The 27,682-nt window shown below is 31.1% G+C and overlaps 1 protein-coding gene and 1 long non-coding RNA gene across 3 annotated transcripts in view; one reads left to right on the top strand and one right to left on the bottom strand.

Annotated features, from left to right (window-relative positions):
• LOC127738065 (uncharacterized) overlaps nucleotides 1-27,682 on the top strand; it is a 65,504-nt gene that overhangs the window by 12,265 nt on the left and 25,557 nt on the right. The window lies entirely within an intron of this gene.
• LOC127738066 (uncharacterized) lies at nucleotides 12,082-15,973 on the bottom strand. Of its 2 annotated transcripts, none has more exons than XR_007999930.1 (2): nucleotides 15,854-15,973; nucleotides 12,082-12,170 (listed from the first exon to the last, which is right to left on the bottom strand). It is a non-coding gene; the product is annotated as an uncharacterized LOC127738066 (long non-coding RNA). The 2 variants fall into 2 exon arrangements; XR_007999931.1 differs by lacking the exon at nucleotides 12,082-12,170 and adding an exon at nucleotides 14,537-14,625.

The raw sequence follows: 27,682 nt of genomic DNA, 5'->3' as shown, positions 1-27,682 counted from the left end.
CAACTTGGTAACTATTACCCAATAAAGTATTATGTTTGATTATCAGTTGATAAAAACTATTAATTATAATGTTTTCTGCAATATGAGATAATTTGTAAAATATCAGCTTCCAATAAACACTTTTCGGCGAGTATCATTCTGTGAAATGAAGAAGTTGTTACCTTTGGGAATATCAAACGTCGTATCACAAGTTGAAATAAGAAATACTGAATTGATTGATTTTTGGTGTTTAACACCACTTTTAGCACTTTTGGCTATATCGTGGTGGTCATTTTTATCGATGGGAGAAGCCAGAGTGTAATGAGAGAACCACCTACCTTTGTCAGAAAAACGGACAATCGTAGTCCATTGAGATTGGAGTCGAAAACACCTGTCACGTGCGGGGTTTGAACTCTCAACCTCAGGGTTGATACAGTAGATGAGATGAACTACCTAGAACACTCAGCCACCGAGGCCCCAAATTTACTGAATTGTAATTTAGTGGCAAATCTAGTGGCAAAAAAAAATTCCGAAAGTCGGTAGTTCTCTCCGGGCACTACGGCTTCCTCTACCAATAAAAACTGACCGACACGAAGTAACATACATGTAATTACATTAGATGTATGTTTCATTATAATACGTTATTTTGATTGGCTAACGGCAAGCTCGCGTCATTCTGAAATTAACATTCATTTCAAAATGAATTGTAACATTCATGATGACACACGTTTCCACAATAAAGTGCACAGGTAAATAAAAGAAAAACTTGATTGTAATCGTGTTTCCATGATCATAGCGAAAAAATGTAATTATAAGGCCACACCAATTTGATTTTTAGTTCTTCGGACAAAAGCTTCAAAAAATATGGGGCGAGCGAGCGAAATTTTTTTGATTGTATTTATTTCTTGAAAATGAGTTTTGTTGAGGCGGGTGCTCTACAAGTGGAGCGAGCGGTATATATTTTTTTTTAAATTGTGCGATTTAGAATATTTGTACACGTTGAAACTGGGTTACTTCAAAGAAAAAGGAGGATAAACATGCTCTTATGCATATAATTTAAGTTGATGTATTTGTGCCTGTAGTACAGTCTGTACCATACCCAACTTTTTGGTTCGCTTTGGTTTAGTATAATTTTGATTATTTTCGTCAAATAAGCTTTGACTGCGTGAATTTTCATTTAAATTCATACATGTGTATATATTAAGGAAGCATATCAGATGCAGTTTAGCAAGAGGAATTATGTTAGTTAGGTAAATGAAATGTGTTGAATACAATTAAAATATGTGTATGTATTCCAAAAAAATGCCCATGAAAAATATTAAATATCTTTTGATATAGTTGTTTTCATTATCATTATTGATTATATGGTAATGATTGTTTATTGGCTGCTTGACATCCAGTTGGAACTATTTATCAATAATAGGATCAACATAATGAGAGAGGTGAATATTTCAACAACATCCTGAGTAAGATAATTATATTGCTATGCATGCAGATCTCAATGTATTAAAACATTTAATCCCACTGCAAATGTTTGCACCTGTCCTTAGTCAGGAATCGGATGTTCAGTAGTTGTCGTCTGTTTATGTAGTTCATACGTGTTTCACGTTTCACGTTTCTATATAGATTAGACCGCTGGTTTTCCCGTTTGAATGGTTTTACACATTTTTTTGGGGCCCTTTATAGCTTGCTGTTCGGTGTGAGCCAAGGCTCCGTGTTGAAGGCCGTACCTTGACCTATAATAATGGTTTACTTTTATAAATTGTTACTTGGATGGAGAGTTGTCTCATTGGCACTCATACCACATCTTCCTATATCTATTACCTTAAAATACATTTAATCACATTCACATGCATTATTCTGACTTAGCAAAAATACTTTTTCCTTTTGCCCCTGAAACCTGCAATTAATGTATTTCAAACTGGAAGTGGTTGCACCAATAACACATCCCTAATTATTATTACTCGTGTCGATCTGAAGAGTCTTAGCTCTCCTCAACTGACTTCAACAGTTTGTTCTTATGTTGTGCTGTTACGCCACTATCAGTGGCGAATCCAGAGTGGGGCGTAGAAGGCGTACCCCCCCCCCCCTTTTGCTTGCACTTTTTTTTTTATAAAATGATTAATCAAACTAGACTTCGTGAACTTTGCCATGTCCCGTGTATTTAATTTTTATGCGACAATTCTTTTCTTATAAAGATATTTTTTGCTCGTATTTACTGTAATATATTATTGATTTTGTCAAAGTCATGTGATTCGCTACGGTGGAGTTGACCAGTGCGTCGAAAAAACGTCACTCAGTCATTTTGAAATTCAAATTACAGTAACACATTGCCTAGGCTTAGGATGACAAGCATGACACCCTCTATTACACTCTCACGAAAAAATAGTTCCACAGCAATAGTATTTACCTACGAAAACATGTTTAACCCCACACGCCCCAGCCTATTGATAACAGCTGAATAATGATCCCCAGTCAGTGAGCTCTTATACTAGATAGATTTAAAGTCTAAGGTACGGACCATTTGATTTGAGGGGGCAGTCTGAGATATTTTAGAAAAAGAATTCTGACCCTGAGTTTTGCCTTAAATAAAAGTTCTGGCCGTATCTGGATTGAAAACAATAATCTTGTCCACTTTTTTGCTACTAGAAACAAAAATTTCCAACAGAATTATTTAGCATTAAATGAACATGATGAATAAAAAACGGGCGTAATTTTTTTGGGGCCGGGGATTTGCATGTAAATCCCATATCTGACCGGAATGTCTGTTTCGCCGAACTGATATATTGAATACTTTTTTGAAGGCCCGACTGCAACCTGCCTGCTGGGTGTGGGTTTTATGTCTCCATTTGTCGACCGTCATTCATAAATTCGTTGTCATTTCAGACTCATTCGTAGCCTTTGGTTGATTTGGAATCCCTCACTTCCCTTGTTGGGTGAAACATTTCAACCACACATTTGGATAAAAATTGCTTGTTTGTCTTTCTTAACTCGTGTTGGTCGTATCGTAAATTTCATTGAATAGCCCGGCGTATATCTTGTTTACAACAAGAAATCTGCGAGGATATGCTAACTACACATACAACAAACGAGAATTTTCCATGTCCATTTTTTACTGACAAGTCCCACATCAAATATATTAGTACTTAGCTTTGGATCCATCCAATCATTTAAAAATAGACAATTAATGGGGAGAATCAAAAATATCCAACCCTTACACTTTAACTATAAAATATACATGCCCCACGTCAGGAACCGTTAAAAAAGTGCATTTTACACTTATTTTATGTTTTTTAGCCAAAAAAGGTCCACAAATTTTTTCGCCTCGCTCCGCTCGCTTAAAAAACTTCACCCCCCTTTCCAAAATCCTGGATCCGCCCCTGACTATCTCATGAAATGGAATGGTTGAGCGTTCACAACCATGTTTAACCTCGCTATTCCCTTTATGTGCTTGTGCTAAGTCGGAAGTCTGTAATTCAGTGGTTTTTGCTGTTTACTGTCTACCTTATTTATTTTCCGATTGTTATATTAGCATAAATCAGGCCAATGTTTTTTATTTGAATTGTTTCACACTTTATCATACCGGTACCTTTTATAGCTTTATATACGGTATGTGTTTATCTTATTGTTGAAGGCCGAACGATGACCTTAAGTTTCTTAACCCCACGTTCTTTGGTCTTTGGTGGAAATTTGTCTCAAACCACATATCCTCATCTTCATATATCGAATAACATATATCAACCACTGTTCGAATATTGGAGAGTCGGACCAGTTATAAAAATTAACAGATGAAGAAAATCAGCAATCTATAAAACTACATAAGGAGACATGTAGGTACGGAAAGTGATTTTTTTAAATTCAACTGATCCAAGAAAACTTTACCTCATTTTAAAGGCATTGTGAAGACATTTTCAAAACAGTTTCACTTTTATCAATACACATAATAACAACGAAGAAATAGCAAATTTTCAAAATGGTAATTTTTCACTAATCTAGAAAAACTGTTTCCTCTCTTTGAAAAATAATAAAATGTGTATTTCTAATCATTTGGGTTATAGTTTTGTTTATGTTGCTTCTTTTACATCTTGTTAGTCAATTTCAATCCTCCATGTTCAGTTTTTTGGTCAAAATAGAAGCATAAAGCATGAAAATGTCAACCACTCCCATGAAATTCTATCGACCAAAGTCACATAACATTAATTATGACGATACCTTTATATATTGCACCAAATTCCTGTCTTCAGAACATCAATTGGTATACTGAAAATGAAAAACAAAGCTATATAAACATTTAAATGTAAAGAAACAAAATATAAATATGAAAATTACTCTTTATATACAAATGTATATATGTGTGTGTACTATGAGACACCAGACAAGTTTCGAAATATGTCATCTGTCTTTATATAGTCATTCACTCATGATAGTTTAGAATGTTCCTTTTCATTAACTTTCTATTTAATGAAATATTCTTATTCTTATATAGTGAATGCTTATAAATAAAAATAAACAACAACCTTCCAACAATTATACTATAGGTCTAAAATACCTGTTGCACTGAAAAACAATAAATATAAATATTACATTATTTTTATTTGAGAAATTTCAAACAAAATAATTTTGTCAGATCACTATAAAGACTTGTATGTATAAAAGTAAAGTAAATTAATATCTGTATATTAGTTACAATATTTATACAGTGAAATCTGTCTAAACCAAACTCATTCATGACTGAAGTTCAAAATGCATTGAATCTGAGATGAAGGGACTTCAGAACATGGTTTCTGGTTTATTCAGGGTTTGGTTTATACAGGTTTCACTGTATCAAGCATTAGTTGTTAGTATGACTTGCAGCTTCCCAGATATAATTTTATTTCAGGATATATATTAAATTGCATGGTGTTCACTAGTGTTTTTTTTTTCTGGCCATGAAATTACTTCAATACTGATCAATACAGAATGTGGGAAGCTCCAAGGTAAAACTTGATGGGTGCACATGTACTCAAAGTAAAGTTTTGGTGTAAACAAGTGTCATGGATTAGTTCATGTATTCCTATACATGATCATGCTGAAATCATATTAGAAAATTGCACTTCCTGTGCAACTCCATGCAGAACGAATCTTGAACAGAACTTCGAACATGGTTTTAGACCTACCACCTCCGGTATTATCTCAAGTTTTTTGGCTCGATAATCCTCCAATAGTCTGTATGTGTAGATAGCCGTAGTGTCCGTTACCTTCCCTTCACTGTCTAATTCATTATCGTATATTAAGTTATAGTAGTCTGGAAATCCGGGTACTGTTGAAATTACTTTGGCAGTGAATGTTCCTTCGTTGAAAATATGTCTTACTTTTTTCCCAACAAGAATTGGCATCCTAGATGACCTTTGTTGAATATTTTCACTAACATCTTTACTAGCAGCCTCTTCAATGAGCTTTTTAACATTTTCTGTTAGAGCTTCTATACTTAGCGCCTTTCCTTTTACAGATGCATTAAATATTTTCTTATCTTTAACATATTGCTTCAACACATTTTGTCGGAACCTTAACTGCGCGATCAATGCCTTCCGTTTCTCACTTGTTTTGGTTATTGACCTTAGTATGTCATCTGCTACACTTGAACTTTGCCATAATCCATAGAAAATAACTTCTGACGTTTGTTTTTCCTTCTTCTTGAAGCTGTTTTCTTTCTTTTTCCTCACTGCTTCTTGTTTCTTCTTTAATGATTCTAATCTTTTCTTTTTTATTTCCGAACACCTCAATTTAAATTTTCCTCTTAATACTCTACCTTGTTTCCTTGCATCTGTCAGCAATTTATCTCTCTCTTCTTTGGGTAAACTATCCAACCATTCGTGTGTTTTGTTGAATGAAAATGTTATAAACGATTCATTTGTTAATATTGAAGCATTAGGTCTAAATCTGACCATGAAATCAAGCATCCCAAATGCTCTTTCTGGTAGCTTGTTGTGTGGTATAACTGATAAAGTTTCAGCAGTTAACTCTGGTGATGCTTCATAAAATAGACCTCCTGGCAGTTGATCCTTCATCGCTACTTTAAGTAGTTTATAAAAGGAAGCAAACAAAGTCTGTGCTACCTGCACAGCAAGGGTGTCTATCTGATCATCTGGCATTTTTAAGCAATCAAAGTACTTGTCTTTATGAGTTAAATCCTCATCGAATGGAAATACTTCACAATTTATGAAGGAATTGGCATCTTTGCTATTTTCATCAAAGAAGTCTAGAAGCATTTCATAATAAGCATTCATTTCTAAAACATGTCTATCAGTTATTTCAATGAGGCGCCACAATGGTGCAGTTATAATTTTGGATATTAACCCCAGCACTTTACACTCAGCTAATACAAGATTTGATCTACACAGAGAAAGCGTGGATTTTTGCAGGAAATTATTTGCACCATGCACATTTTGCAAAAAATCTACTACATGATTTCGATGGTAAAAAGCAATTTCACCCATAAGAAAAATAATGTTAAATCTGTTTCCTCTGAAAGAAATGAAGTTATTTTTTTCATTCTTCTCAAGACAATATGAATTGAAATAAGCGAAACAACCACATTTCTCGTCAACTCCTCTGGCAAAACTTTTTGCACAGAATCGTAAAAAAGTTATAACATCACCATCAAATTTTGATAAAAAAATGTCATCTCTTTCATCTACACCGAACTCATTTTCAAGGTCATTCACAACATTGTCCTCTTTATGTAGGACTTCAAATTCTTTTAGTGCAGGTGTTGTGCACTCTGCAAAGTTAACAAGTAGGTGTAATCCACAAAAGAAATTATTTACAGTAGAACAGGCATTTTTTTGTACATCTGTCAGATCATCCCACCCATCAACAACTTCTGGCATAATTTGTTTACGGTAATCAATTAATAATTCTGTAAAGGCTATATTTGTTTTTGCCCTGTCTGACATGAAGTCTCGAATGTTACATAATATATTATATCCATGTGATATCTCATTGTTTTCTAAACTACAATTACACAATTCAGATATATCTGTTAAAATCTCCTTAAAAGTATCTAAAGTTGTGGAGGATGCTTTATTGTGCATTTCCCTCAAACCTAACATGTATATATTTTTATGATCATCACTTACAAAGTAGCTGTTATATGTCTTTCCAAACTTCCGTGTTTCATCAGAATATAATGTTGTTTTTTGCAAACACTGTCCAACCTGAATATTACTTACCACAACCTTTTCTGTTACAATATTATCAATGGTTCTTCGTGCCGGAATTTGCATCAAAGTTTTACCAGCTAATTTCAAACTTTCATTGATAACGGATACTATGTGTTCCGTTGCTACATTCTTACCAGATATATTCATGACGGCTTGTCTAAATTCTGGTGTATATGCACGTAACTTGTCATCCAAAATATCTATTTCTTTATCGTCTTGAATTAAAGAATGAAGGTAATCCCTTGTTTGCATAGAGTCATTTAGGTTTGTTTTAAGGTTACTTACAAGATCTGCATGTTCATTCGACTGTTTTAATGCATCCTTATACAAACTCTGAATTTTATTCAGTTCACTTTTTAATTTTTTAATTTCATCTGTTTTGCTCTTATTGATATTTTCTATGTCTGTTAAATTCTTCTTTAATTCTTTAGCACATGATTTGTGTTTTACTACACAGGATGATAGTCTTCTGTTTTGAGTTTTTAAATTCTTACAACTATATCTTAACTTTTTAATTTTACTATTTTGCTGTTGTACTTTAGATTTAAGATTTTCACTTGAAGTTTTGTTTTTCATTTTAACTTTCTTTATTTTCCTTTCTTGAAGATCAACAGTTTTTTCTAATTTTCTTTTCAACTGATTTACTTCACTTGACTTCTTTTACTGATTTATTTGTAATTCGTTAGCTAAATCTTCTGCTATTCTTTTATAAGTAGCATCTTCTGTAGACTTGAGATTTTGTAATTTGGAGTCACTTGCACACATATTACATGTATTAAAAATATTTGTTAATAAAGTAGCCTTCTCTAGGCCTCTTTTTCGACTTACTTCTTTTTTCAGTCTGTGCAACCGTGTAACCAAAGTTTTTTTTCTCTATATTGTTTTTTGTTATTTCTGTAAACCACTTACACATTTTGTCTTGATTGATACTTTTTGATTTGACATAATCAAATATATCTAATGCCATTTGTCTGTTTAAAACAATATCAAAGTCTGACAGGCTATGTTTATCCAAGAGTGGAATCAAATTTTTGAAGTCTGTTATCTGAGGCATTTTGTAATTGAGTCTATAAATATTTGTTTTAGTTTAAGGCTTAGAATATACCATCAAACCATTTCTTCAAGTTTTTTAATAAATCACTAGCAATTTGTTCTGCTACTATGCACTTCATTTTTTTCAGTTTTCCATATTTGACAAATTCTGATCTCATGCAGAAATATATAAAGACTATATCTATTTTGTCTGGGTGACATGGCTCGATGACATCACAAATAAGTTCTTCTAAGAAATTTATGATAAAAATGGCTCTTGCATTTGTGCAGTCAATTATTTTGTTTAAGTGGTAAATTAGTTGCTTCTGAAAGAAGTCATTATAGTCATACAAAGCAAGTTCAGTACACATGTTCAAAGCAAGTTTTAGATCATATCTTCTATTCTTACTTACATTTCCAACTTCTCGATTGGATAAATACTGTAAAATGCTCTTATGTTTCATTTTCTTGAGACTTCTTTTTGGAAATTCCATGAAGATATCTGAAATACAAATACACTAGATGCCAACGCTTGAAATTTCTTAGAATGCCATGATTTAGTATCAGCAAATTAAATGTGTGTAGTATTTAATTAAACTATTGTATTTAGAACATATATGTGGGGAAAATTTTAACAATTCAGTTAATGTGATCACACACACAAAAATATGTATACAAAAAATTATATCGTCAGAGTTTACTGTTAAATACAGTCTGAAAAATAGGGTCATATTAATACTATTTGAATTAATATGACCCCATTTTTCAGACTGTATTGAACAGTAAACGATATTATTTTGAAAGTTATATTGATATAAGTTATACTATAACTTTCAACTTGGAAAGTGGCAGTCATATAAGAGGGGGGGGGGGTGGGGGTAGAGAGGGGGGTAGAGGAGGGGGGGGGGGGGTAGAGGAATCTTCTTGTATCAATATGGGATGGAAAACAGGGGAGAATTGACGACAAGGGAATAAATTGCCATGTCGTTTTTATTATTAAAACGTTAGCTGTGAGTGTGAATAGCAGACGAAGTAAACTGCCGCTACTGCAAGGAGTATTCCTATGTAATGTATGTTTTAGTTGAAAATACATATATTGATTGTTGTTAAACCACATTATTCAGTATCCTTACTATCTCGTGTGCAATGCATGGCAAGTGGTTAAACTATTTTTAAATCGCAATAAACTAACTTTATAATGCAAAAATCTTCAACTATCACGCTGATTTTCAATCAAAAGTAAACAGGAAGTTGTCCATGCAAGGGAAATAACTCCGTATACACAAAAAGGAGGGTTATTTATGAAAATTAATTTTGATATGAATACAGCTATCTAGATTTAGTTATTGGACCTAATTATATAATAAATATATCAAACTTAATAAAAAAGTACATTTTATGGCTGTATAACGTTCCCTTGTATTTGTTTTGGAACGAATGTAACTTTCAACCCTTGTTTGTACCTCAAATATTTCATCGTATTCCGGAAAATGATAATATACAGAATCATGAATATTTATATAATATCTATCAAAAGCAATCGGAACCTTCAGAGACTTAACAAGTAAATAAGAGGCCGTAATCGGAGGTCACCTGAAGATTTTATTTTTACGCACATCCGGGAACAATTATTTAGGGTAATTTGGAGTTATCTCCCATTGGTTTTCCGTACCTAAGACATGTTTTAGTGTGTCTCTTCTCCAGCTTACAGAAAAATAGTTAATATAGCTACAATGCGTGTGCTCTGATGCTAGTATGCTAGTGTTTTTTTTATCCTCAATTTGGGGAAAAAGTTAGAACAGGAATTATTTCCGAATGCGCTTACTTTCATTCGAATTAGATTTATGGAAATACTTCTGATCTCACGTACACCAACTATCAGTAAAGATATGACTCAAACCAACACATACCCAAAAATTAAAGAACCACAACGAACAGAAATGAATCAAGTTGGTCCAGACACGAACAGATAATTTCAAATATTACCGATTCACAATGTTCTCAAAAGGAAAAAAAATGGTCGGACTTAAAGGGAAAACGGTACTATTACATTTTCCAAGCATTAGGTTGGCCTTTTGTGTACCCAAGGCAGGTGAAGGAAGTCAACTTAGGAGCGCTGTGATTGGATGTTAGGGTACAATATATTTTTTTATTTATCTATGAATAACTGCAGTGTTTATATTTACAATATAAATTTTGAAACTTATTGAAATATTTTCTAGAGAATTATTCGAAAAGACTTCAAAAATTTCATAACTTTGGTGTAAAATGACGGTGGGCATGGATAACATTAACAAGCTCCGTTGGAAGTTGGTCATGATACTATTTGGCTTCGATTTTTTAAACAGAATAATAAAGTACTAATACCACACATAACTGTTTTATCCGGGTTTTTATTATAAAAAGTGGTAAATTTAGAAAATGTTAGTATTGTCGCCTATGGCAGAATAGATAGTACCGTTTTCCCTATACTGAAGATAGCAAGGGCAATCAAAATCAATCAGACTTCATTTAAAGTATACTATTTTGAAGCTTTTGATTAGTACATTTGATTTTTATCACAAAGAATAAAATTTGTTCACTGAGATAATACTGTGTTGAGAAAAGTGCTGAGTCAGCATAATAAGTCAAGTTGATGGGTACTGATATAAAACTTTATTCTAGAATTTCAATATTAACTATATTGTATAAAATGCACCAAACTATAGTTCTTTTGTATTTGTTTTCACCTTTCGCAATGATTAATTCAATTGGAAACACCAGAATTCAAGTCACGACAAATATTTTTAACTGAAATATTTGCCTTTTTTGCTGTGTATTTCCCTAAATGTATCACTTGGGTATTTCTGTAGACATAATCTATTAAAATGGGAAATTGTCTGGTTAAGTTTGTACTGTTTATGGAGTAAGGCAATATTTGGTCATACTAGAAGCATTTTCAGTGTTAAAAATGTCCATTTAAGAAAAAAAGAGGCCCACTTGAGGCTAAATTTAGATAGAATTTATACTCTCCTGTGTAAAGAATTGGTCATATTCTTGGCAATTCATACAGCAAATATTTCAATAGTGCTTCATTTTGTAGTTTCTATCTTTTATTATATCAGGCATATTTAATTTTTCATTTTCTACTGTTTGAAAGGACTTTTGTTGGAAATTAATACTCCCAAGGAACATAATTCAGCTTTTTCATAGATTAATACAGGCAACAAAGGCAACTTTACAGCTGAGTATTTTGCATATCTAATGTTTAAAGTGTATAATATCTTTGTTTTCATCATCTCAAGACAGAATAATGGATTTCATAACAAGCTCTGAAATTTTGAATCACAATATGGCATACACTAAAGCATGGAATGGAGATTGGTATGAAAAATCTTGAGTTTGTGCTTGTGTTGTAAATTTTGGATGAAATGAATACAAATTGAGTGGAACTGTTATTTTTATCTGTTTAAATGGAACTGTTTAATATATTTTTTAAATAAGATAAGATATGATTGGATACAGGTTGTTTATGAAGCCTTTTCTGAAAGAAGTAGAGAAAGAGGTAAACCAGCATGTAGGGGTGGGGACATTAAATGATCCATGTTTCTTTAAGTAATGGGAACATACAAGTATTTATTATAGCCAAGGTTTTCACAATAACTCAGTATTGCATGAATGGTGTCATAAGAATTCTTTATATCTTTATGTCACAGTATACTGAAGATAGCAAGGGAAATCAAAATCAATCAGACTTCATTTAAAGTATACTATTTTGAAGATTTTGATTAGTACATTTGATTTTTATCACAAAGAATAAAATTTGTTCACTGAGATAATACTGTGTTGAGAAAAGTGCTGAGTCATCATAATAAGTCAAATTGATGGGTACTGATATAAAACTTTATTCTAGAATTTCAATATTAACTATATTGTATAAAATGCACCAAACTATAGTTCTTTTGTATTTGTTTTCACCTTTCGCTATGATTAATTCAATTGGAAACACCAGAATTCAAGTCACGACAAATATTTTTAACTGAAATATTTGCCTTTTTTGCTGTGTATTTCCCTAAATGTATCACTTGGGTATTTCTGTAGACATAATCTATTAAAATGGGAAATTGTCTGGTTAAGTTTGTACTGTTTATGGAGTAAGGCAATATTTGCTCATACTAGAAGCATTTTCAGTGTTAAAAATGTCCATTTAAGAAAAAAAGAGGCCCACTTGAGGCTAAATTAAGATAGAATTTATACTCTCCTGTGTAAAGAATTGGTCATATTCTTGGCAATTCATACAGCAAATATTTCAATAGTGCTTCATTTTGTAGTTTCTATCTTTTATTATATCAGGCATATTTAATTTTTCATTTTCTACTGTTTGAAAGGACTTTTGTTGGAAATTAATACTCCCAAGGGACATAATTCAGTTTTTCATAGATTAATACAGGCAACAAAGGCAACTTTACAGCTGAGTATTTTGCATATCTAATGTTTAAAGTGTATAATATCTTTGTTTTCATCATCTCAAGACAGAATAATGGATTTCATAACAAGCTCTGAAATTTTGAATCACAATATGGCATACACTAAAGCATGAAATGGAGATTGGTATGAAAAATCTTGAGTTTGTGCTTATGTTGTAAATTTTGGATGAAATGAATACAAATTGAGTGGAACTGTTATTTTTATCTGTTTAAATGGAACTGTTTAATATATTTTTTAAATAAGATAAGATATGATTGGATACAGGTTGTTTATGAAGCCTTTTCTGAAAGAAGTAGAGAAAGAGGTAAACTAGCATGTAGGGGTGGGGACATTAAATGATCCATGTTTCTTTAAGTAATGGGAACATACAAGTATTTATTATAGCCAAGGTTTTCACAATAACTCAGTATTGCATGAATGGTGTCATAAGAATTCTTTATATCTTTATGTCACAGTATACTGAAGATAGCAAGGGAAATCAAAATCAATCAGACTTCATTTAAAGTATACTATTTTGAAGATTTTGATTAGTAAATTTGATTTTTATCACAAAGAATAAAATTTGTTCACTGAGATAATACTGTGTTGAGAAAAGTGCTGAGTCAGCATAATAAGTCAAGTTGATGGGTACTGATATAAAACTTTATTCTAGAATTTCAATATTAACTATATTGTATAAAATGCACCAAACTATAGTTCTTTTGTATTTGTTTTCACCTTTCGCAATGATTAATTCAATTGGAAACACCAGAATTCAAGTCACGACAAATATTTTTAACTGAAATATTTGCCTCTTTTGCTGTGTATTTCCCTAAATGTATCACTTGGGTATTTCTGTAGACATAATTTATTAAAATGGGAAATTGTCTGGTTAAGTTTGTACTGTTTATGGAGTAAGGCAACATTTGGTCATACTAGAAGCATTTTCAGTGTTAAAAATGTCCATTTAAGAAAAAAAGAGGCCCACTTGAGGCTAAATTTAGATAGAATTTATACTCTCCTGAGTAAAGAATTGGTCATATTCTTGGCAATTCATACAGCAAATATTTCAATAGTGCTTCATTTTGTAGTTTCTATCTTTTATTATATCAGGCATATTTAATTTTTCATTTTCTACTGTTTGAAAGGACTTTTGTTGGAAATTAATACTCCCAAGGAACATAATTCAGCTTTTTCATAGATTAATACAGGCAACAAAGGCAACTTTACAGCTGAGTATTTTGCATATCTAATGTTTAAAGTGTATAATATCTTTGTTTTCATCATCTCAAGACAGAATAATGGATTTCATAACAAGCTCTGAAATTTTGAATCACAATATGGCATACACTAAAGCATGGAATGGAGATTGGTATGAAAAATCTTGAGTTTGTGCTTGTGTTGTAAATTTTGGATGAAATGAATACAAATTGAGTGGAACTGTTATTTTTATCTGTTTAAATGGAACTGTTTAATATATTTTTTAAATAAGATAAGATATGATTGGATACAGGTTGTTTATGAAGCCTTTTCTGAAAGAAGTAGAGAAAGAGGTAAACCAGCATGTAGGGGTGGGGACATTAAATGATCCATGTTTCTTTAAGTAATGGGAACATACAAGTATTTATTATAGCCAAGGTTTTCACAATAACTCAGTATTGCATGAATGGTGTCATAAGAATTCTTTATATCTTTATGTCACAGTATACTGAAGATAGCAAGGGAAATCAAAATCAATCAGACTTCATTTAAAGTATACTATTTTGAAGATTTTGATTAGTACATTTGATTTTTATCACAAAGAATAAAATTTGTTCACTGAGATAATACTGTGTTGAGAAAAGTGCTGAGTCATCATAATAAGTCAAATTGATGGGTACTGATATAAAACTTTATTCTAGAATTTCAATATTAACTATATTGTATAAAATGCACCAAACTATAGTTCTTTTGTATTTGTTTTCACCTTTCGCTATGATTAATTCAATTGGAAACACCAGAATTCAAGTCACGACAAATATTTTTAACTGAAATATTTGCCTTTTTTGCTGTGTATTTCCCTAAATGTATCACTTGGGTATTTCTGTAGACATAATCTATTAAAATGGGAAATTGTCTGGTTAAGTTTGTACTGTTTATGGAGTAAGGCAATATTTGCTCATACTAGAAGCATTTTCAGTGTTAAAAATGTCCATTTAAGAAAAAAAGAGGCCCACTTGAGGCTAAATTAAGATAGAATTTATACTCTCCTGTGTAAAGAATTGGTCATATTCTTGGCAATTCATACAGCAAATATTTCAATAGTGCTTCATTTTGTAGTTTCTATCTTTTATTATATCAGGCATATTTAATTTTTCATTTTCTACTGTTTGAAAGGACTTTTGTTGGAAATTAATACTCCCAAGGGACATAATTCAGCTTTTTCATAGATTAATACAGGCAACAAAGGCAACTTAACAGCTGAGTATTTTGCATATCTAATGTTTAAAGTGTATAATATCTTTGTTTTCATCATCTCAAGACAGAATAATGGATTTCATAACAAGCTCTGAAATTTTGAATCACAATATGGCATACACTAACGCATGAAATGGAGATTGGTATGAAAAATCTTGAGTTTGTGCTTATGTTGTAAATTTTGGATGAAATGAATACAAATTGAGTGGAACTGTTATTTTTATCTGTTTAAATGGAACTGTTTAATATATTTTTTAAATAAGATAAGATATGATTGGATACAGGTTGTTTATGAAGCCTTTTCTGAAAGAAGTAGAGAAAGAGGTAAACTAGCATGTAGGGGTGGGGACATTAAATGATCCATGTTTCTTTAAGTAATGGGAACATACAAGTATTTATTATAGCCAAGGTTTTCACAATAACTCAGTATTGCATGAATGGTGTCATAAGAATTCTTTATATCTTTATGTCACAGTATACTGAAGATAGCAAGGGAAATCAAAATCAATCAGACTTCATTTAAAGTATACTATTTTGAAGATTTTGATTAGTAAATTTGATTTTTATCACAAAGAATAAAATTTGTTCACTGAGATAATACTGTGTTGAGAAAAGTGCTGAGTCAGCATAATAAGTCAAGTTGATGGGTACTGATATAAAACTTAATTCTAGAATTTCAATATTAACTATATTGTATAAAATGCACCAAACTATAGTTCTTTTGTATTTGTTTTCACCTTTCGCAATGATTAATTCAATTGGAAACACCAGAATTCAAGTCACGACAAATATTTTTAACTGAAATATTTGCCTCTTTTGCTGTGTATTTCCCTAAATGTATCACTTGGGTATTTCTGTAGACATAATTTATTAAAATGGGAAATTGTCTGGTTAAGTTTGTACTGTTTATGGAGTAAGGCAATATTTGGTCATACTAGAAGCATTTTCAGTGTTAAAAATGTCCATTTAAGAAAAAAAGAGGCCCACTTGAGGCTAAATTTAGATAGAATTTATACTCTCCTGTGTAAAGAATTGGTCATATTCTTGGCAATTCATACAGCAAATATTTCAATAGTGCTTCATTTTGTAGTTTCTATCTTTTATTATATCAGGCATATTTAATTTTTCATTTTCTACTGTTTGAAAGGACTTTTGTTGGAAATTAATACTCCCAAGGAACATAATTCAGCTTTTTCATAGATTAATACAGGCAACAAAGGCAACTTTACAGCTGACTATTTTGCATATCTAATGTTTAAAGTGTATAATATCTTTGTTTTCATCATCTCAAGACAGAATAATGGATTTCATAACAAGCTCTGAAATTTTGAATCACAATATGGCATACACTAAAGCATGGAATGGAGATTGGTATGAAAAATCTTGAGTTTGTGCTTATGTTGTAAATTTTGGATGAAATGAATACAAATTGAGTGGAACTGTTATTTTGATCTGTTTGAATGGAACTGTTTAATATATTTTTTAAATAAGATAAGATATGATTGGATACAGGTTGTTTATGAAGCCTTTTCTGAAAGAAGTAGAGAAAGAGGTAAACTAGCATGTAGGGTAGGGACATTAAATGATCCATGTTTCTTTAAGTAATGGGAACATACAAGTATTTATTATAGCCAAGGTTTTCACAATAACTCAGTATTGCATGAATGGTGTCATAAGAATTCTTTATATCTTTATGTCACAGTATACTGAAGATAGCAAGGGAAATCAAAATCAATCAGACTTCATTTAAAGTATACTATTTTGAAGATTTTGATTAGTACATTTGATTTTTATCACAAAGAATAAAATTTGTTCACTGAGATAATACTGTGTTGAGAAAAGTGCTGAGTCATCATAATAAGTCAAATTGATGGGTACTGATATAAAACTTTATTCTAGAATTTCAATATTAACTATATTGTATAAAATGCACCAAACTATAGTTCTTTTGTATTTGTTTTCACCTTTCGCAATGATTAATTCAATTGGAAACACCAGAATTCAAGTCACGACAAATATTTTTAACTGAAATATTTGCCTTTTTTGCTGTGTATTTCCCTAAATGTATCACTTGGGTATTTCTGTAGACATAATCTATTAAAATGGGAAATTGTCTGATTAAGTTTGTACTGTTTATGGAGTAAGGCAATATTTGGTCATACTAGAAGCATTTTCAGTGTTAAAAATGTCCATTTAAGAAAAAAAGAGGCCCACTTGAGGCTAAATTTAGATAGAATTTATACTCTCCTGTGTAAAGAATTGGTCATATTCTTGGCAATTCATAGAGCAAATATTTCAATAGTGCTTCATTTTGTAGTTTCTATCTTTTATTATATCAGGCATATTTAATTTTTCATTTTCTACTGTTTGAAAGGACTTTTGTTGGAAATTAATACTCCCAAGGAACATAATTCAGCTTTTTCATAGATTAATACAGGCAACAAAGGCAACTTTACAGCTGAGTATTTTGCATATCTAATGTTTAAAGTGTATAATATCTTTGTTTTCATCATCTCAAGACAGAATAAAGGATTTCATAACAAGCTCTGAAATTTTGAATCACAATATGGCATACACTAAAGCATGGAATGGAGATTGGTATGAAAAATCTTGAGTTTGTGCTTATGTTGTAAATTTTGGATGAAATGAATACAAATTGAGTGGAACTGTTATTTTTATCTGTTTAAATGGAACTGTTTAATATATTTTTTAAATAAGATAAGATATGATTGGATACAGGTTGTTTATGAAGCCTTTTCTGAAAGAAATAGAGAAAGAGGTAAACCAGCATGTAGGGGTGGGGACATTAAATAATCCATGTTTCTTTAAGTAATGGGAACATACAAGTATTTATTATAGCCAAGGTTTTCACAATAACTCAGTATTGCATGAATGGTGTCATAAGAATTCTTTATATCTTTATGTCACAGTATACTGAAGATAGCAAGGGAAATCAAAATCAATCAGACTTCATTTAAAGTATACTATTTTGAAGCTTTTGATTAGTAAATTTGATTTTTATCACAAAGAATAAAATTTGTTCACTGAGATAATACTGTGTTGAGAAAAGTGCTGAGTCATCATAATAAGTCAAATTGATGGGTACTGATATAAAACTTTATTCTAGAATTTCAATATTAACTATATTGTATAAAATGCACCAAACTATAGTTCTTTTGTATTTGTTTTCACCTTTCGCAATGATTAATTCAATTGGAAACACCAGAATTCAAGTCACGACAAATATTTTTAACTGAAATATTTGCCTTTTTTGCTGTGTATTTCCCTAAATGTATCACTTGGGTATTTCTGTAGACATAATCTATTAAAATAGGAAATTGTCTGGTTAAGTTTGTACTGTTTATGGAGTGAGGCAATATTTGGTCATACTAGAAGCATTTTCAGTGTTAAAAATGTCCATTTAAGAAAAAAAGAGGCCCACTTGAGGCTAAATTTAGATAGAATTTATACTCTCTTGTGTATTGAATTGGTCATATTCTTGGCAATTCATACAGCAAATATTTCAATAGTGCTTCATTTTGTAGTTTCTATCTTTTATTATATCAGGCATATTTAATTTTTCATTTTCTACTGTTTGAAAGGACTTTTGTTGGAAATTAATACTCCCAAGGGACATAATTCAGCTTTTTCATAGATTAATACAGGCAACAAAGGCAACTTTACAGCTGAGTATTTTGCATATCTAATGTTTAAAGTGTATAATATCTTTGTTTTCATCATCTCAAGACAGAATAATGGATTTCATAACAAGCTCTGAAATTTTGAATCACAATATGGCATACACTAAAGCATGGAATGGAGATTGGTATGAAAAATCTTGAGTTTGTGCTTATGTTGTAAATTTTGGATGAAATGAAAACAAATTGAGTGGAACTGTTATTTTTATCTGTTTAAATGGAACTGTTTAATATATTTTTTAAATAAGATAAGATATGATTGGATACAGGTTGTTTATGAAGCCTTTTCTGAAAGAAGTAGAGAAAGAGGTAAACCAGCATGTAGGGGTGGGGACATTAAATGATCCATGTTTCTTTAAGTAATGGGAACATACAAGTATTTATTATAGCCAAGGTTTTCACAATAACTCAGTATTGCATGAATGGTGTCATAAGAATTCTTTATATCTTTATGTCACAGTATACTGAAGATAGCAAGGGAAATCAAAATCAATCAGACTTCATTTAAAGTATACTATTTTGAAGCTTTTGATTAGTACATTTGATTTTTATCACAAAGAATAAAATTTGTTCACTGAGATAATACTGTGTTGAGAAAAGTGCTGAGTCATCATAATAAGTCAAATTGATGGGTTCTGATATAAAACTTTATTCTAGAATTTCAATATTAACTATATTGTATAAAATGCACCAAACTATAGTTCTTTTGTATTTGTTTTCACCTTTCGCAATGATTAATTCAATTGGAAACACCAGAATTCAAGTCACGACAAATATTTTTAACTGAAATATTTGCCTTTTTTGCTGTGTATTTCCCTAAATGTATCACTTGGGTATTTCTGTAGACATAATGTATTAAAATGGGAAATTGTCTGGTTAAGTTTGTACTGTTTATGGAGTGAGGCAATATTTGGTCATACTAGAAGCATTTTCAGTGTTAAAAATGTCCATTTAAGAAAAAAAAGAGGCCCACTTGAGGCTAAATTTAGATAGAATTTATACTCTCCTGTGTAAAGAATTGGTCATATTCTTGGCAATTCATAGAGCAAATATTTGAATAGTGCTTCATTTTGTAGTTTCTATCTTTTATTATATCAGGCATATTTAATTTTTCATTTTCTACTGTTTGAAAGGACTTTTGTTGGAAATTATTACTCCCAAGGGACATAATTCAGCTTTTTCATAGATTAATACAGGCAACAAAGGCAACTTTACAGCTGAGTATTTTGCATATCTAATGTTTAAAGTGTATAATATCTTTGTTTTCATCATCTCAAGACAGAATAATGGATTTCATAACAAGCTCTGAAATTTTGAATCACAATATGGCATACACTAAAGCATGGAATGGAGATTGGTATGAAAAATCTTGAGTTTGTGCTTATGTTGTAAATTTTGGATGAAATGAATACAAATTGAGTGGAACTGTTATTTTTATCTGTTTAAATGGAACTGTTTAATATATTTTTTAAATAAGATAAGATATGATTGGATACAGGTTGTTTATGAAGCTTTTTCTGAAAGAAGTAGAGAAAGAGGTAAACCAGCATGTAGGGGTGGGGACATTAAATGATCCATGTTTCTTTAAGTAATGGAAACATACAAGTATTTATTATAGCCAAGGTTTTCACAATAACTCAGTATTGCATGAATGGTGTCATAAGAATTCTTTATATCTTTATGTCACAGTATACTGAAAATAGCAAGGGAAATCAAAATCAATCAGACTTCATTTAAAGTATACTATTTTGAAGCTTTTGATTAGTACATTTGATTTTAATCACAAAGAATAAAATTTGTTCACTGAGATAATACTGTGTTGAGAAAAGTGCTGAGTCATCATAATAAGTCAAATTGATGGGTACTGATATAAAATTTTATTCTAGAATTTCAATATTAACTATATTGTATAAAATGCACCAAACTATAGTTCTTTTGTATTTGTTTTCACCTTTCGCAATGATTAATTCAATTGGAAACACCAGAATTCAAGTCACGACAAATATTTTTAACTGAAATATTTGCCTTTTTTGCTGTGTATTTCCCTAAATGTATCCCTTGGGTATTTCTGTAGACATAATCTATTAAAATGGGAAATTGTCTGGTTAAGTTTGTACTGTTTATGGAGTAAGGCAATATTTGGTCATACTAGAAGCATTTTCAGTGTTAAAAATGTCCATTTAAGAAAAAAAGAGGCCCACTTGAGGCTAAATTTAGATAGAATTTATACTCTCCTGTGTAAAGAATTTGTCATATTATTGGCAATTCATAGAGCAAATATTTCAATAGTGCTTCATTTTGTAGTTTCTATCTTTTATTATATCAGGCATATTTAATTTTTCATTTTCTACTGTTTGAAAGGACTTTTGTTTGAAATTAATACTCCCAAGGGACATAATTCAGCTTTTTCATAGATTGATACAGGCAACAAAGGCAACTTTACAGCTGAGTATTTTGCATATCTAATGTTTAAAGTGTATAATATCTTTGTTTTCATCATCTAAAGACAGAATAATGGATTTCATAACAAGCTCTGAAATTTTGAATCACAATATGGCATACACTAAAGCATGGAATGGAGATTGGTATGAAAAATCTTGAGTTTGTGCTTGTGTTGTAAATTTTGGATGAAATGAATACAAATTGAGTGGAACTGTTATTTTTATCTGTTTAAATGGAACTGTTTAATATATTTTTTAAATAAGATAAGATATGATTGGATACAGGTTGTTTATGAAGCTTTTTCTGAAAGAAGTAGAGAAAGAGGTAAACCAGCATGTAGGGGTGGGGACATTAAATGATCCATGTTTCTTTAAGTAATGGGAACATACAAGTATTTATTATAGCCAAGGTTTTCACAATAACTCAGTATTGCATGAATGGTGTCATAAGAATTCTTTATATCTTTATGTCACAGTATACTGTAGATAGCAAGGGAAATCAAAATCAATCAGACTTCATTTAAAGTATACTATTTTGAAGATTTTGATTAGTACATTTGATTTTAATCAAAAAGAATAAAATTTGTTCACTGAGATAATAATGTGTTGAGAAAAGTGCTGAGTCATCATAATAAGTCAAATTGATGGGTACTGATATAAAACTTTATTCTAGAATTTCAATATTAACTATATTGTATAAAATGCACCAAACTATAGTTCTTTTGTATTTGTTTTCACCTTTCGCAATGATTAATTCAATTGGAAACACCAGAATTCAAGTCACGACAAATATTTTTAACTGAAATATTTGCCTTTTTTGCTGTGTATTTCCCTAAATGTATCACTTGGGTATTTCTGTAGACATAATCTATTAAAATGGGAAATTGTCTGGTTAAGTTTGTACTGTTTATGGAGTAAGGCAATATTTGCTCATACTAGAAGCATTTTCAGTGTTAAAAATGTCCATTTAAGAAAAAAAGAGGCCCACTTGAGGCTAAATTTAGATAGAATTTATACTCTCCTGTGTAAAGAATTGGTCATATTCTTGGCAATTCATAGAGCAAATATTTCAATAGTGCTTCATTTTGTAGTTTCTATCTTTTATTATATCAGGCATATTTAATTTTTCATTTTCTACTGTTTGAAAGGACTTTTGTTGGAAATTAATACTCCCAAGGGACATAATTCAGCTTTTTCATAGATTAATACAGGCAACAAAGGCAACTTTACAGCTGAGTATTTTGCATATCTAATGTTTAAAGTGTATAATATCTTTGTTTTCATCATCTCAAGACAGAATAATGGATTTCATAACAAGCTCTGAAATTTTGAATCACAATATGGCATACACTAAAGCATGGAATGGAGATTGGTATGAAAAATCTTGAGTTTGTGCTGGTGTTGTAAATTTTGGATTAAATGAATACAAATTGAGTGGAACTGTTATTTTTATCTGTTTAAATGGAACTGTTTAATATATTTTTTAAATAAGATAAGATATGATTGGATACAGGTTGTTTATGAAGCTTTTTCTGAAAGAAGTAGAGAAAGAGGTAAACCAGCATGTAGGGGTGGGGACATTAAATGATCCATGTTTCTTTAAGTAATGGTACATACAAGTATTTATTATAGTCAAGGTTTTCACAATAACTCAGTATCGCATGAATGGTGTCATAAGAATTCTTTATATCTTTATGTCACAGTATACTGAAGATAGCAAGGGAAATCAAAATCAATCAGACTTCATTTAAAGTATACTATTTGAAGCTTTTGATAAGTACATTTGATTTTTATCACAAAGAATAAAATTTGTTCACTGAGATGATACTGTGTTGAGAAAAGTGCTGAGTCATCATAATAAGTCAAATTGATGGGTACTGGTATAAAACTTTATTCTAGAATTTCAATATTAACTATATTGTATAAAATGCAAATCTAATGTTTAAAGTGTATAATATCTTTGTTTTCATCATCTCAAGACAGAATAATGGATTTCATAACAAGCTCTGAAATTTTGAATCACAATATGGCATACACTAAAGCATGGAATGGAGATTGGTATGAAAAATCTTGAGTTTGTGCTAATGTTGTAAATTTTGGATGAAATGAATACAAATTGAGTGGAACTGTTATTTTTATCTGTTTAAATGGAACTGTTTAATATATATTATTAAATAAGATAAGATATGATTGGATACAGGTTGTTTATGAAGCCTTTTCTGAAAGAAGTAGAGAAAGAGGTAAACCAGCATGTAGGGGTGGGGACATTAAATGATCCATGTTTCTTTAAGTAATGGGAACATACAAGTATTTATTATAGCCAAGGTTTTCACAATAACTCAGTATTGCATGAATGGTGTCATAAGAATTCTTTATATCTTTATGTCATAGTATACTGAAGATAGCAAGGGAAATCAAAATCAATCAGACTTCATTTAAAGTATACTATTTTGAAGCTTTTGATTAGTACATTTGATTTTTATCACAAAGAATAAAATTTGTTCACTGAGATAATACTGTGTTGAGAAAAGTGCTGAGTCATCATAAAAAGTCAAATTGATGGGTACTGATATAAAACTTAATTCTAGAATTTCAATATTAACTATATTGTATAAAATGCACCAAACTATAGTTCTTTTGTATTTGTTTTCACCTTTCGCAATGATTAATTCAATTGGAAACACCAGAATTCAAGTCACGACAAATATTTTTAACTGAAATATTTGCCTTTTTTGCTGTGTATTTCCCTAAATGTATCACTTGGGTATTTCTGTAGACATAATCTATTAAAATGGGAAATTGTCTGGTTAAGTTTGTACTGTTTATGGAGTAAGGCAATATTTGGTCATACTAGAAGCATTTTCAGTGTTAAAAATGTCCATTTAAGAAAAAAAGAGGCCCACTTGAGGCTAAATTTAGATAGAATTTATACTCTCCTGTGTAAAGAATTGGTCATATTCTTGGCAATTCATAGAGCAAATATTTCAATAGTGCTTCATTTTGTAGTTTCTATCTTTTATTATATCAGGCATATTTAATTTTTCATTTTCTACTGTTTGAAAGGACTTTTGTTGGAAATTAATACTCCCAAGGGACATAATTCAGCTTTTTCATAGATTAATACAGGCAACAAAGGCAACTTTACAGCTGGGTATTTTGCATATCTAATGTTTAAAGTGTATAATATCTTTGTTTTCGTCATCTCAAGACAGAATAATGGATTTCATCACAAGCTCTGAAATTTTGAATCACAATATGGCATACACTAAAGCATGGAATGGAGATTGGTATGAAAATTCTTGAGTTTGTGCTAATGTTGTAAATTTTGGATGAAATGAATACAAATTGAGTGGAAGTGTTATTTTTATCTGTTTAAATGGAACTGTTTAATATATTTTTTAAATAAGATAAGATATGATTGGATACAGGTTGTTTATGAAGCCTTTTCTGAAAGAAGTAGAGAAAGAGGTAAACCAGCATGTAGGGGTGGGGACATTAAATGATCCATGTTTCTTTAAGTAATGGGAACATACAAGTATTTATTATAGCCAAGGTTTTCACAATAACTCAGTATTGCATGAATGGTGTCATAAGAATTCTTTATATCTTTATGTCACAGTATAGGGAAAACGGTACTATTACATTTTCCAAGCATTAGGTTGGCCTTTTGTGTACCCAAGGCAGGAGCAGACCGGCGGCTCGAAAATTGGAATGTGAAAAATAAGTATATTTTGGGAAATTGTAACATAATAAGGACTTTGTGGAACACTCCAAAAAATGGCGACCCGAAAGATCTTTAGATTTTGTATGAACATGATTTTTTCCAATTTTTTCTATCAATATGCAGCAAAGATTGGCATTTTTTAAATTTCAGTTTCACAAGCTTCTAATGCATTTATCTCGATAAATACTGAACATGAAACATCGTGTATTTGCATGTATTATTCTAATAACACAGTTTAGCAAATGATTTCTTTAAAATGTACAATTATTATTTAGAAAAAACTTTTGATCAGTATCGTTGTCTTTCTCGACTCTATCATAAGAAGAGTGAATTTTCTTTTCTTTTCGTTTACTGGATATCCCACTGCAATGACAAACGAAATATTAGCATTTGATAACGTCTACTTATATAATAGGTTATTGCAATCAATGTGGTTTTTACAAAGTAGAATTTAAAAAAAAATATAAAAATGGTGTCTTCGTTTACCACTCTAATAGAAGTAGCACTGTTTAATGAAATGACGTAGACGACATTTCAAATACTAATAAGAACCAGTGATGGAAATGACACGAACGTTGTGTGAAAACTTTGTGATTGTGATTAAGGAACAGAACCTAATATAAAACATGTGTCAAACTACAAAATATGTTGAACTAATAAAAGACTGTACTTGAGTTGTTTGTTGTTCTCAATACCCTGTGCTTTATTATTCTCCCGTCTAAAAAGCACAAAGTAGTCTGAAAAACATGCAACATTAAAGGAAAATTGTTCTTTCAAATGGCCACTGCATTAACCAGGGATCGAATCAGGGGTAATATGGAGCAATTCACCACCAGCGCAGATAAGAGAGGGTTGTACTGGCGTAAAATCTACAAGTTGATAGGAAGTACGGTAACTGCAGCTACACTTTCACAACCTCAACAGTCATCATACAATAATCCAACATCAAACTCTATCTAAATAATCTAAATATATGCAGGTTTTTTTTGTGTTTGACGCCAAATATTACAGTAAATCATGGTTTCATTTCCTTACTCCATCCCTTTCTCAATCTCATTTAAGGTATTTCGTTACCTCGTCATCTGTTTTCACAAAATTGATCATAGTAAATACAAAGTTTTGTAGATTTTCATTTAGTAAATGAAAATCTACAGGTAAATTACCTTATCAAGAGGATAATTTTTTGGCACATTTGATCGGCTTTTTGAACAACAATCTTTTTTCTCTTGAAAAATAAAAAAAATAATGGGGAAGCTTGTATAAACTACTTTTGTTGTAATGTCACATTGATAGGAAAAGAACAAAAGCACATAAAATAACGAAGAATAAGTTGAAATAGTAAAGAATATTTACCCTTCGATAAGAAAAATAGCACAGGAAAACTCCTGTGGCGTAAAAAATAAGCCATCATGTCGTCATTAGTTTCGCAGAACTTTGCCGTAAGGACTTGCCGAGTTGCCCCTTAACGTATTTTCCCTATCAACCACACATTCGGTACTCCTCGGCAAGTCCTTATGGCAAAGTTCTGAACCAGACCTTCCACATTTTAAAGGTGTTGACCGAAGCTATTCTCTACTTACATATTTTCCTCTGATCCGGGCCCGTCTGTACTCCACTGGCACATATGACATGTATGACAAGGAAAATTTCAATTCTAAATTGATAAATTGGTAATGTCGCATGCCGTACAATCTAGTCCACGTAGGATTTTCATAGAAAATACTTGTTCACATTTAAATACAGATTTACATAACATGTATTTCGAAATGCTTTTATGTCATGTATAGAGAAATAGACATTAAAAATGGTTTGAACTGAAATACTGCATGTTTGAGGATGCCGAGTGTATGGAAAGCATATATCTAGTTTTTCTGTCGTACATTGCATCTTTCTTATTCAGTATAATGGAAATATATTTATATAACACAATTTATCACAACTTACTTGAGTCAATTTTTAACAATGGTAGTTGTACTTATTTTTTTTTAATTTTCTATTCCTACATTGTTTCTGTACTTTCTAATCATACGGAATTAAAAAACGATTTTGAATTGTAATTTTTTTTATTTTAACAAATTGTGTACTCCGAAAAAAGTGGCTACTGGCATCATTGGGATATAAAACGGATTGTCATCTTTTGAGAATCACGACAAGACGTAAAGATGTCGAATTCCGCTGTCTAAGGAGATGCTATTATATTTAACTAAGATTTCGAGATTTTTGGAACGTTTGAGTCTTATACAGTTTTTTGGTTTTTAGACATATCACAAAAATTTTACTGCTGGGAAAAAGTGGCTGCTATTTTGATTGACTGCTGAAAGTGGCTGTCAGCTTGAGTCTGGTGTACCTACAAATAGTAGTCAAATCCATCTAAGGTCAACTTTGCCTGAGGGTTTGGAATCTTAGTTTCGTAATAATTTACAAATTTATAAATGAACAATTTAAGAATGGGTATGTTATGAATCATGTCAGTACCGGAGCACAGACCACGGAGCTGATGATACCCTCGGGGACTAGGACCCAGTGGTATAAAAATGAAAATAACACTCTTAGACTATAAATTGTATGCGTCCGATGCGCTTATTTTGATTTACCTGCATCAACACATCCTTTGACGGATTTTACAAAATTCTGTGTAATTCTGTGGTAAATCCTTAAAATTATAATGTTTATGCAAATGGAAACATAAAATCATCATGATTT

The sequence above is a fragment of the Mytilus californianus genome, unplaced genomic scaffold (assembly GCF_021869535.1).
Source record: "Mytilus californianus isolate M0D057914Y unplaced genomic scaffold, xbMytCali1.0.p SCAF_4, whole genome shotgun sequence".
In the NCBI taxonomy this organism is placed as follows: domain Eukaryota; kingdom Metazoa; phylum Mollusca; class Bivalvia; order Mytilida; family Mytilidae; genus Mytilus; species Mytilus californianus.
Note: the sequence above shows the minus strand (reverse complement) of the source record. Positions and strands in the feature narration are given on the sequence as shown.